Source organism: Eschrichtius robustus, chromosome 2, assembly GCF_028021215.1.
Source record: "Eschrichtius robustus isolate mEscRob2 chromosome 2, mEscRob2.pri, whole genome shotgun sequence".
NCBI lineage: Eukaryota > Metazoa > Chordata > Mammalia > Artiodactyla > Eschrichtiidae > Eschrichtius > Eschrichtius robustus.
Window position 1 is genome coordinate 71,659,957 of NC_090825.1, and position 12,745 is coordinate 71,672,701.

Sequence of the window (12,745 nt, forward strand, 5' to 3'; positions counted from 1 at the left end):
TCTCAGCTTGGCTGCACATTATTATGTTTATCTACCAACCTTTTAAAATATACCCAGCCCCTACCCTAAAAAATTCAAATTTAATTGATCTGGTATGGAGCCCATACCTCAGATGATTCTAGTATGAGGCCAAGTCTGAGAACCACGGTCTAGAGTTCCAAATCAATTCTGGTAATTTCTTACTTCCTAGTGAATCATGTGGAGTCCTCTAGCACAGTGGAAAAGATCCTGGGCTTTGGCCTCAAGTGGGCCCAAGTTTGAATCTTGCAGTGCCTCTCACTAGAAAGTTTGCATTAAGTCTCAAGCTCTTGAAACATGAAGTTGGTGACGGGGTTCAGGGCAGGCCTCCTCAAGATGGGCCACTTTGGCATGCAAATTATTTTGAGCTGAAAACAGTCAAGGCCCAAAATACTCAGGAAGAACATTTGACCTTCCTCCTAACTGCCTAAAAGAATTTACATAAAGGACCTGTTCCAGAAAGGGAGCTATCGCCACAGATAATGACAGCATAATATGAACCAGGTGTGATAGGCAGGGAAGAACTTAAGCAACGTCTACTTGTTATAATTCCTCTCTGTGTCCCACTGTTCCTTATGGCCCAGCAAACACTTGCTTACCAAACATTTGCTCTTTTGCGTCTTCCTGTGAATTGCCTTCCTCTCCTTTGAAATCCTATTTAAATCTTAGTTTGCTGTCATATTGCTTTCTTAAATCATGAATACAAGGAAATCACAACTTTTCCCATTATAGAAACAAAAAGTTAAAGTTAAATGAATTTATGGGAGGTTTCACATAAACATGGGAAGCACACATTTAAAAATTGTTTCCCATTGGTGAATTCATACTTCTGAGATAATTGACAGCAATCACAGATCACCAATGACAGAAGTTACAAAACAACAACATTACCAAAGAAATCTAGTACATGAGAAGTTAAACTGACCTTTCCAAAATAGCAGGGTCAGGCTGAAGGACAAAAAGTACATAACAAGAACACTCCTTGCAAATGAATAAGAAAAAGTCCAGGGTGCCTTCTCAACCCAGTTTTGGTAATCTGTCCAATTGAAAAAGTAAAAGTTAGGCTCATCCAGAAATAACCATCCCTTACACCCTATCTCCTTAGTGCTGGATACAGGGCATAGCTGAGCAAACTGACTCCTCTATGAGCAACAAAATACATACATGAAAATATACACACACACAGGAATAAATAAAAATTAAATAAATAATGAAGGTCAACCCTAAATAAAAATATAGTTGATGACATTTCCCTATAAGTCCATACTCTTAAGATTGAAACATTGAGTTGCAGCAGTTCTGTGTATTTGAAGGATATTTTTGAAGAGATCACCTAAACGAGAAGCAGACCTGTCACTGTCTCCCTTGTTAGAGCATCTGATGACCTACATAATTAGCAAAGGACCATGAAAGTAAATGCCAACTTAGGAAGTAAAAGTAGAAACTTGAAAATGGAATTTAAAAACATAGCAGGCCAATAATTATTCATCAAATACTCGCTGATTCTCCAGTGTGAAATAAGACCAGGCATTAAACAACAAAGACATAATCATGACAGGTGACTTTTCTGAGATGTAGGTAAAAGGTAAGTTTGCTCTCCGGAAGTGGGGTGTCAGCTCTGGGATGAAGGTTAGTGACTTCTCCAGCTGCATTCACAGGAACTCTGGATGTGTCAGCCAGGGCTGCATACTCTTTGCACTCATCCTCAAGTCTCAGTTTTGAAATGTGTGAAAATTACCAAATTAGACAGTGAGACTATGAACATTCTTCCTCCTTGTTTTTAATTATTAGAAATTGTAATTGACCTGTATAAGTGATGTCTGCTGTACTGCTTAAATAGCTGAGCTCTGATGCTAGCTCCTTTCATTATTAATGAAGAAAGAGGTGTTTGCTTCAGTAACTCAAGTGTGACAGAAATGTCAACTATGAAAAACAACATTTTTATCCCTGAAACAAAGAATAGTTTTTCTCCTCTGTATTTTTTTCCCACTCAAGCACCATATGATCCACAACCATATGATCTACAAATCTGGTTTAGTTCACTCCTCTGAAAATCTCAGGGATTAGAAATATTCTTGTCCTTTTTTAATTACCTCGCTCATTTTCAAATTAAGTTTCTATCTTTTTAATAATCAATTTGCATTCAAGTTCTGCATTCCTTCATGCAACAAGCCAAGAACTAAAGAAAATATTGTGGGTTAAAAAGGATTTTAAGTGAAGCTAGGAAAGTCTGATTTATGTTTGTCCATTTTCTCATTTGTACTGCAAGAGGGGTTTTCCTTAATTTCTTTTCGGGAGTTGGTCCATCTTTCTTCCTTCCTATAAACTTTAGGTAAGACAGCTGGAGATCTTGGGATTCTGCATTTTCTACATCAGCAAAACTCGTAGTGTGTGCTATGAAGGGGGTGTGATTCTGTTTAATCACAGTGTTATATAACTCTGCAAATTCTCTAAGGTGTAATGATATTTAGAGGCGACAGTAAAAGCATTACAAGTCCACCAAGTGTTATACAGAGAAACCATACACAAGGAAGGCTGAACTTTTTCAAACAGCTAATAGGAACATAATGATTTTTTTTTTCTCCACAATATTTTCAGCAAACAAAAATAGCTAGTTGAGATTTGGTCACAAACTTGAGATACTGTTATAATATACCTATTAAACTAACAAATAAATCCTGCATACTATTTATGGATTTTCAGTACTTTCATAGAATATACATTAAGTAGGAATGAAAAAGATTTGGATGGACTACTGTGCAGTAGACATTTTTAGCTCTTATTTGAATGAAAAATATATTGACACATTTAGGGACCTGGCTAAATTCCTTGCAATATTTTTCTTTCAAAATGTTCATAAAGCCCACTTTCATTATGACATTAGTAATAATAGTAGTAGTAGTCATAGCAATAGTATTTAGGTAGTGTTTATAAAAGTAAACATTTCTCATAATAACTTTTTCTTTACTGTATGATATCACTTATATGTGGAATCTAAAAAATATAACAAAATAGTGAATATAACAAAGAAGAAGCCGACTCAGATATAGAGAACAAACTAGTGTTTACTAGCAGGGAGAGGGAAGTGGGGAGGGGCAATTTAGGGGTAGGGGATTAAGAGGTACAAATTATTATGTATAAAATAAGCTACAAGGATACAACATGGGAACAACACAGGGAATACAGCAATTATTTTATAATAACGATTAACGGAGTATAACTTTAAAAACAGAATCACTATATTGTACACCTATAACTTATATAATATTATATATCATCTATACTTCGATTTTAAAAAGTGCTTTATGAAATAGATTATAACTCAGAAATCTACTGTTACACAGATATGAAAATGATGTCACAGTGAAAATTTAATGATGAAGGTAGCATTTTATAAAGTTCTGACTTTATAAACTTTCACTAGAAACCCTGAAATACTATGATAGTCAAGTATACCAGCATGACTTACTACTAGATTTCAACTTATTAAATTATAGGAATTAAGACAGTGTGGTGTTGACACAGGGACAGACCATCAGACCACTGGGACAGACTGAAGAGTCTATAAGTAAACTCACAAATATAACCACATAACTCATAAAAAAGATGGCACTACAAAGCAGTAGGGAAAGAACAGTATTATCAATAAATAGTACTAATTCATTTGTATATCTATACAAGGAAAAAGTAATTCTTGATCTCTACCTTATTCCATGAACAAAATTCACTTCCATATCATGCATCAAAATGAGAAAGGCAAGACACAATAAGGAATCTAGAAAATAACAGAATATCTTTATCACTTTGAACAGACAAAGATTTCTTTAAAGGGGCTCAAAAGCCTTAACTGTAAACAAGAGATAAAGAAAATTGAACTACATTAAAGATCTGTAGAAGGCAGGATCAAAATGGTGGAGTAGGAAGACCCTAAGCTCACCTCCTCCCACGAATACACCAAAACTATAAGTACATACAGAACAATTCTCTCTGAGAACAACCTGAAGAATAGTAGAATGGCTCTTCTACAATGAAGGATGCAAAGGAAAAAAACACTCTGAGATGGGTAGGAGGGGAAGAGAAGCAATCTAGTCGGGACTCACATGCCCTGCAGGTGACCCACAAGAGAAGGGGGATACCATGAGCTTGGGGATCCTCCATAAAGAAGAAGAGGTTCAAGCTCCACATTGGGAACCCCAGCCCTGAGATCCAGCATCAGGAAGATGAGCCCCCTTGGCTGGTTTTGGAAACCAGTGGGGCTTACAACTCCCACACAAGGACACACTTTCAAGACTGGGATAAATAGCTTGTTACACCTAATGTCATAGAGACAAACAGAGAAAGCCAAACAAAATGATAAGACAGAGGAATATGTTCTAAACAAAAGATCAAGATAAAATCCAAGAAAAAACAAACAAACAAACCTAATGAAACAGAGATAAGTAATTTACCTGATAAAGTGTTCAAAGCAATGGTCATAAAAATACTCACCAAACTCAGGAAAAGAATAAAGGAACACAATGAGAATTTCAACAAAGAATTAGAAAATATAAAAAAAGAACCAATCAGAGCTGAAGAATACAATAACTGAAATAAAAATACACTAGAAGGAATCAACAGCAGACTAGGTGATACAAATGCATAAGCAACCTGGAAAACAGAATAGTGGAAATCACCCAATCTGAGCAGTAATAGGAAAAAAAAAATGTTTCTTTTTAATGAGAATAGTTTAAGGGATCTCTGGGGCAACATCAAGTGAACTGACATGCACATTATAGTGGTCCCACCCAGAAGGAGAAAAGAAAGGAGCAGAAAGCATATTTGATAAAATGATGGCTGAAAGCTTTCCTAACCCAAAGAAGGAAAGAGATATCCAGATCCAGAAAGTACAGAGAGTCCCAAACAAGATGAATGCAAAGAAAGCCACACCAAGATATATCACAATTAGAATTCCAAAAGTTTAAGATAAAGAGAGAATTTTAAAAGCAGAAAGAGAAAAACAAAGAGTTATATACAAGGGAACTCCCATAAAGCCAACAGCTGATTTTTCAGCAGAAACTTTGCAGGCCAGAAAGGTATGGCTTGATACATTTAAAGTGGTGAAAAGAAAAGAAAAAAAAAAAAAAAAAACTATAACCAAGAATACTCTGCCTGGCAAGTTTATCATTCAAAATTGAAGGAGAGATAAAGAGTGTCCCAGACAAGCAAAAACTGAGTTCATCACCACTAAATTGACCTCACAAAAAAATGTTAAAGGGCCTTCTTTAAGTGAAAAAGAAAAGGTCATAATAAGAAATAAGAAAACATATGAAGGAAAAAAATATCACTGGTAAAGGCAAATATATAGTAAAGGCAGTGGATCAACAATTTTAAAAAGGTAGTACAAAGGTTAAAAAATATGTAATAAAATCTTCTATAACTACAATAAAGAGTTAAGGAATACACACAAAGACGTAAAATATGACATCAGAAACATAAAATGTGGGGCAGGAGAGAAAAAGTTAAAGCTTTTAGAATGTGTTTGAACATAAATGACTGTTGGTTTAAAATAGATAGATAGGGACAGACAGAGATAGATATATATGAACGTCATGGTAACCACAAACCAAAAACCTACAATAGACACTCAAAAAACGAAGATAAAGGAGCCTAAATATAACACTAAAGAAAATAATCAAACCACAAGAGACTAAAAGAAGGAAAGAAGAGAGAAGAACTACAAAAATAACCAGAAAACCAAGTAACAAAATGGCAAAAAGTACATACCTATCAATAATCACTTTAAATGTAAATAGACTAAATGCTCTAATCAAAAGATACAGGGTGGCTAAATGGCTAAAAAATCAAGACCCATCTATGTGCTGCATACAAGAGACTCACTTCAGAGCTAAAGAAGTACACATAGACTGAAGTAAAGAAATGGAAAAAGAGATTCCATGCAAAATGGAAACAAAAAGAAAGCTAGAGTAGCAATACTCATATCAGGCGAAATGGATTTTAAAACAAAATCTACAACAAAAGTCAAAGAAGGGCATTATATAATGATAAAGGAGTCAATCCAAGAAGAAAATATAACATTCATAATACTAATATATGCAACTAACAGAGGAGCACCTAAATATATAAAGCAAATCTTAAAAGACATAAAGGGAGACATTAACAGTAATACAATAATAGCAGGGGACTTTAATACCTCAGTTACATCAATGGATAGATCTTCTAGACAGAAAATCTATAAGAAAACACTGGCCTCAAATGACATAAATCACACCCACCTCCTAGAGAAATGGAAATAAAAACAAAAATAAACAAATGGGACCTAATGAAACTTAAAAGCTTTTGCACAGCAAAGGAAACCATAAACAAGACTAAAAGACAACCCTCAGAATGCGAGAAAATATTTGCAAATGAAGCAACTGACAAAGGATTAATCTCCAAAATTTACAAGCAGCTCATGCGGCTCAGTATCAAAAAAACAAACAACCTAATCCAAAAATGGGCAGAAGACCTAAATAGACATTTCTCCAAAGAAGATATACAGATTGCCAACAAACACATGAAAGAATGCTCAACATCATTAATCATTAGAGAAATGCAAATCAAAACTACAATGAGATATCATCTCACACCGGTCAGAAGGGCCATCCTCAAAAAATCTACAAACAATAAATGCTGGAGAGGGTGTGGAGAAAAGGGAACTCTCTTGCACTGTTGGCGGGAATGTAAATTGATACAGCCACTATGGAGAACAGTATGGAGGTTCCTTAAAAAACTAAAAATAGAACTACCATATGAGCCAGCAATCCCACTACTGCGCATATACCCTGAGAAAACCATAATTCAAAAAGAGTCATGTACCACAATGTTCATTGCACCTCTATTTACAATAGCCAGGACATGGAAGCAACCTAAGTGTCCTTCAACAGATGAATGGATAAAGAAGATGTGGCTCATATATACAATGGAATATTACTCAGCCATAAAAAGAAACGAAATTGAGTTATTTTTAGTGAGGTGGCTGGACCTAGAGTCTGTCATACAGAGTGAAGTAAGTCAGAAAGAGAAAAACAAATACCATATGCTAACACATATATAAGGACTCTAAGGAAAAAAAAAAAAAAGGTCATGAAAGAACCTAGCGGCAAGACGGGAATAAAGACACAGACCTACTAGAGAATGGACTTGAGGATATGGGGAGGGGGAAGGGTAAGCTGTGACAAAGTGAGAGAGTGGCATGGACATATATACACTACCAAACGTAAAATAGATAGCTAGTGGGAAGCAGCTGCATAGCACAGGGAGATGAGCTCAGTGCTTTGTGATGACCTAGAGGGGTGGGATAGGGAGGGTGCGAGGGAGGGAGACGCAAGAGGGAAGAGATATGGGAACATATGTATATGTATAACTGATTCACTTTGTTATAAAGCAGAAACCAACACACCATTGTAAAGCAATTATACTCCAATAAAGATGTTAAAAAAAAAAAAAAAAGATGTTAAAAAAAAAATACTGGCCTCAAATGACACATTAGATCACAGGGAACTATTAGATATCTACAGAACATTCCATCCAAAAACAGCAGAATAAACATTCTTTTCAAGCACACATGAAACACTCTCCAGGATAGATCACATGCTAGGCCACAAAACAAGTCTCAATATATTTAAGAAAACTGAAATCATATCAAATATCTTTTGACTAAAACTGTATGAAAATAGAAGTATTGGAAGACAACTGAGAAAAAAAAACACAAACACGTGGAAAATAAACAACATGCTACTAAAAAAGCCAATGGGTCAACAAAGAAATCAAAGAGGAAATTAAAAAGTACCTTGAGATTATGAAACGATACACACAAATTCCCCAAATCTATGAGACACAGCAAAAGTAGTTCTAAGAGGGAAATTTATACAATACAGGCCTACCTCAACAAACAAGAAAATAGTCAAATATACAACCAAACTTTCCACCTAAAAGAATTAGAAAAAGAGCAGCAAAGCCCAAAGTTAGTAGAAGAAAGGAAATAATAAAGACCAAAGCAAAAATAAATGAAATAGAAACCCCAAAAAGAAAAGATCAATGAAACTGAGCTATTTTTTTTAAAAGATAAACAAAATTGATAAACCTTTAGTCAGACTCATCAAGAATATATTTGCAAACAATATGTCTGATAAGGGCTTACTATCCAAAACATAAGATGAGCTCATACAACTAAATACGAAAAAAACAAAAAATCGGATTAAAAAATGGGCACGGGAACTGAATAGGCATTTTTCCAAAGAACACTTACTGATGGCCAACAGGCATATGAAAAGATGCTCAACATCACTAATCATCAGGGAAATGCAAATCAAAACCACAATGAACAATCAACTCACACATGTCAGAATGGCTATCATCAAAAAGACAAGAAATAACACGTGTTAGCAAGGATGTAGGGAAAAGGGAATGCTAGTGCAATGTTGGTGGGAATGTAAATTGATACAGCCACTGTGGAAAATAGTATGGACATTCCTCAAAATATTAAAAATAGGACATACACTCCATCAATTCCACTCCTGGGTATTTATCTGAAGAAAACAAAAACACTAATTTGAAAAGATATATGCATCCCAGTTCATAGCAGCATTATTTTCAATAGCAAAAGCAATATAAGTGCCCATCAACAGATGAATGGATAAAAAAGATGTGGTATATATTTACAATGGAATATTATTCAACCATAAAAAGAATGAATTCTAGCCATTTGCAACAACATGTATAGACCTGGGAGGCATTATGCTTAGTAAAATAAGTCAGAGAAAGAAAAACACTGTATGTTTTTACTTATATGTGGAATCTAAGAAACAAAACAAACAAATACAACAAAACAAACTGACTCACAGATACAGAGAACAAACTAGTGATTACTGGAGGGGAGAAGGGTCAGGGAAGAGGTGAAATAGGTGAAGGGGATTAAGAGGTACAAACTACCAGTTATAAAATAAATAAGTCACAGAAATGTAGTGTACAGCACAGAGAACATAGTCAATATTTTATAATAATGTATGGTGTGTAATCTATAAAAATGTGGAATCACTATGTTGTAAGCTTCAAACTAATAGAATATTGTTAAGTCAACTATACTTTAATTAATTAACTTTTAAAATCCAAATACACTATTGAGAGTGAAAATGCAAGCCACAGAGCAGGTGAAAACATTTGTAATACATACAAATGTCGAAGGACTTGAACACAAAATACATAAAATATTGTACAAATTAATATAAAAATACAAAAACTCAATTTAAATATTGGAAGTATACACTTCACAAGAGAGGATACCCAAACAGGAAAGGGTGCTCATTAACATCAGTCATGGAGGAAATGCAAATTTAACCCATGGTGGAATGCCATTACACGCCACAAGAAAGCTAAAGTTAAAAGGATTGACAATTGTCATTGTTAGTAAGGATGTGGAGAAACTGGAAGTCGTATATTCCTCTTGGAAGTGTAAGCTGGTTCAACCATTCTGGAGAACTATTTAGTAGTTTTTATTTAAACTGAACATATGCATACTCTATGACACACCGATTCCACTCCTGTGTATATTCTACTTCTGAATACATATCTGGTACATTGAAAGACAAGTTTAAGAATGTTTATAGTAGCGTTATTAACAATTGCCGAAAGTGAAAACAACTGAAATGCTCATCAGTAGTGTAATGGACAAACGTATTAGAATATTCATAAATGGAAATTTATAGAGCAAAGAAAAAAGTAAACTAGTTCTAGACACTAAAGCAAGGATGAATTTCACAAACATAATATTGTTCAAAAGTTGCCAGACATATAAGTTCAAAACAGAAAAATCCATGATATTTGAAATCAGATAGTTGGTTACCTCTGAGAGAAGGAAGGACTAGAGGTGAGGAGGGACTGGTATATATTACCAGGAGACACGAGGTGAGGAGGGACTGGTATATATTACCAGGAGACACTGATAGTATTTTCTTTCTTCACCTGTGGGGTAGTTCCATGGGTGTATCCCCATGGAAATTAGTGAAATTTTATCAAGGTGTATAATTTCTGCACTTTGCTGTAAATTACATGTCATTAAAAAAGTTCATTAAATAAAAATATGCAAATGAGATGCAAGTGAATTACCTTAAAACTAGAATATAAGATAAATTATGCCTAGCATAATTCAACCTCCCTTCAAGAAAAGTGGGAATTTATAAAGTAGCAAAAAAATATGCAGTGAGAATGAGACATCAACAGAATTATCGGTACTTGGGATCCTTCTACAAGAACTGATTCATGGGATCACCAGAGTAACGTGACACAAATCTGCTTATGGATTTTATTAGCCCTTATTGACCTCATGAAGCATGTTGGCATTGCTGGTAGGAATATCTCGATATCTTACTCAGAAGTAAGTTTTCACATAAATTTATATAATCTAATTCTTTCAACTTTACATATCGTTGAAAATCCCTTTTTATTTTAAACCTTCCCCAATTCCCATCACTATCACAACTCACATCCATAATAAGTAGTGAGCAATGTTATCAAGGAATGAGTATTTCTTTCCTTCAGGACTTTTTTCAATCTTATCTTTGGGTCTTGATTATAGTCTCATATACCTCCTTAGTAAACTGCCACTTGAAATCCTCCCAAGACAGGGGTACACCAACATCTTGGAAACTAAACGAGATTTTAGCAATATTAAATAAGACTACAGTAATGATTCAAGGAAGAAATCACCTTGTAATCTTTCCTGGAGAATATGAGAAAGTAAAAAAATTCTAATTTTATATAATGATTTTCCAATTATAAAATGTTCTAAGATAAAGATAGCAAATAAATGGTACTTATGATATTAACAATACTCCTTCAATATGGCACAGCAATTCTCTCTCGCCAAACATGGTAAACATCATTCATTTACCAGGACCCTTTTTTCCTGCTGAGTCTAAATATAATATAACCTCAGAGTTCCTCTCAATATTATGATCCAGGCAGCCTATAGCAATTGTTGGCAAATGAATTTAAAGCTTGAATCCCGAACTGTAGGAAAATTTTAGGAAAATTTAAGATCTACTAAGTAGAGTAGCCATTCTTTAAAAAAAAAAAAAAAAAAAAGGTTGTTATAGGAGAGACTTAACAATATGATAAAATGTCACTTCCAGCAAATCCAAGGGAGAGATCAATGCAGACCAAACAGCCCATATTTCTTCCATTTGAGACTCTCCCTCTTAGAGCATATCCAAAAATGTACTCTAGTTTCTCTTATTCATACTGCTGCTACTTTAGCATTCTGTTTGCTTGGGGTTTCAATATCCATAAACTAGTACAGCTGACTTTAGTTTAATAATTTAGATCAATAACACCTTTGTGCAACAGAATTATTCTGGTCTGCACAATGCAAAATATATGGTTTATTGTTTGGGTTTTTTTTTTAATCACTGTTATTTTGCTACATTACCACTTTAAAATAAGCATTCCAAGTTGAAAAGAACTTTCAAGAGATTTTATCACAAATGATGAAAGCTGAATATATGCCCCAAAATAAGCTGTTCTTTCACTATGGTGACACGCAATGTTCATGGCACCTGATGCAGAGTCAGAATCTAATCTATATTTCTGAATGAATAAACAGTGAAAGACAAATCATAAAGAATTTATCCAGTTAGGATAGTATTCATCAGCCTCTGTGAAATGAGCATAAGATATATCCATTTGGCCAGGTACTTCCTCATAAAAAATCTAACATAAAAAATATGTAATTACCCTTAAATTTACCCACACTTAATGTATGGAGAAATATTTAAGATGTATTGGCACCTAGAGAAAACCCTTGCTTTAGGAAAAGAAATAAAAAGTGCTCTAATCCCTTGTGCTAAATGATAGGTGGAATTCTGTGAAATTTTGAATATTTTTATGACACTCATTCTAGAAATAACAAAAGCAGTTCAGTTTAACAAGCTAATAAATATTTCTCAATGACCCTCTTTCTAGTTAAAATAGAATGGGAGCGTTTTGCTTATAAGAATGTTGGTTCAAACTCCATTTAGATTTTCTTTAAATTCTCAGAAGGGTTCTACTGCCATAGTCCAAATGACTTAGGTTAAATACTGTGACTCACTGAGGGAACAATTCAGAAAAGACTATAAAAATGTTGTCTCCCTTAAAAGAGCATCTAGACCTGGCATTGTTAATAGAATTATCCTCAAGCAGGACGACTTCTCCTGGGCTCTGGGAACAACAGCCTTTCCCCCCAAATTTTTAGGCCTCTAAGTTAGGTGCAACTTTCTCATTTCCTGTTCATTCTGACATCCAGCAGTATCCATTTGCCAATGGTATACTGACTCACCAAAATTTGCTTTACATTCAAATGTAAAATACATCTACTCAACATTCTACATCTATGTTTGCAGAAACTATGTGGTGCATACCCTCTCTGTGGAAATTACAAAGGAGCACACATTCCCTCAAACAATTTATATTTTCGAGCCAGTTATGACAGGATGCCAAGTGAGGAGGCCAGACAAGGACTGAGAGGCAAAAGAGACTCCTATGACCTATGTCCACAGCTAAGGAAGGCTTAAGATAAAAAGTGGAACTTGCAGTGGGCTCTGATCAAGCACTCCTTGCTACTTATTCCTCAAAAAACTCCATGTGGGGGTTATTTATGTGACATAAGATGACCACAGAATCTCTGTGGTTTCTAAAAACAGTTATGCGTTTC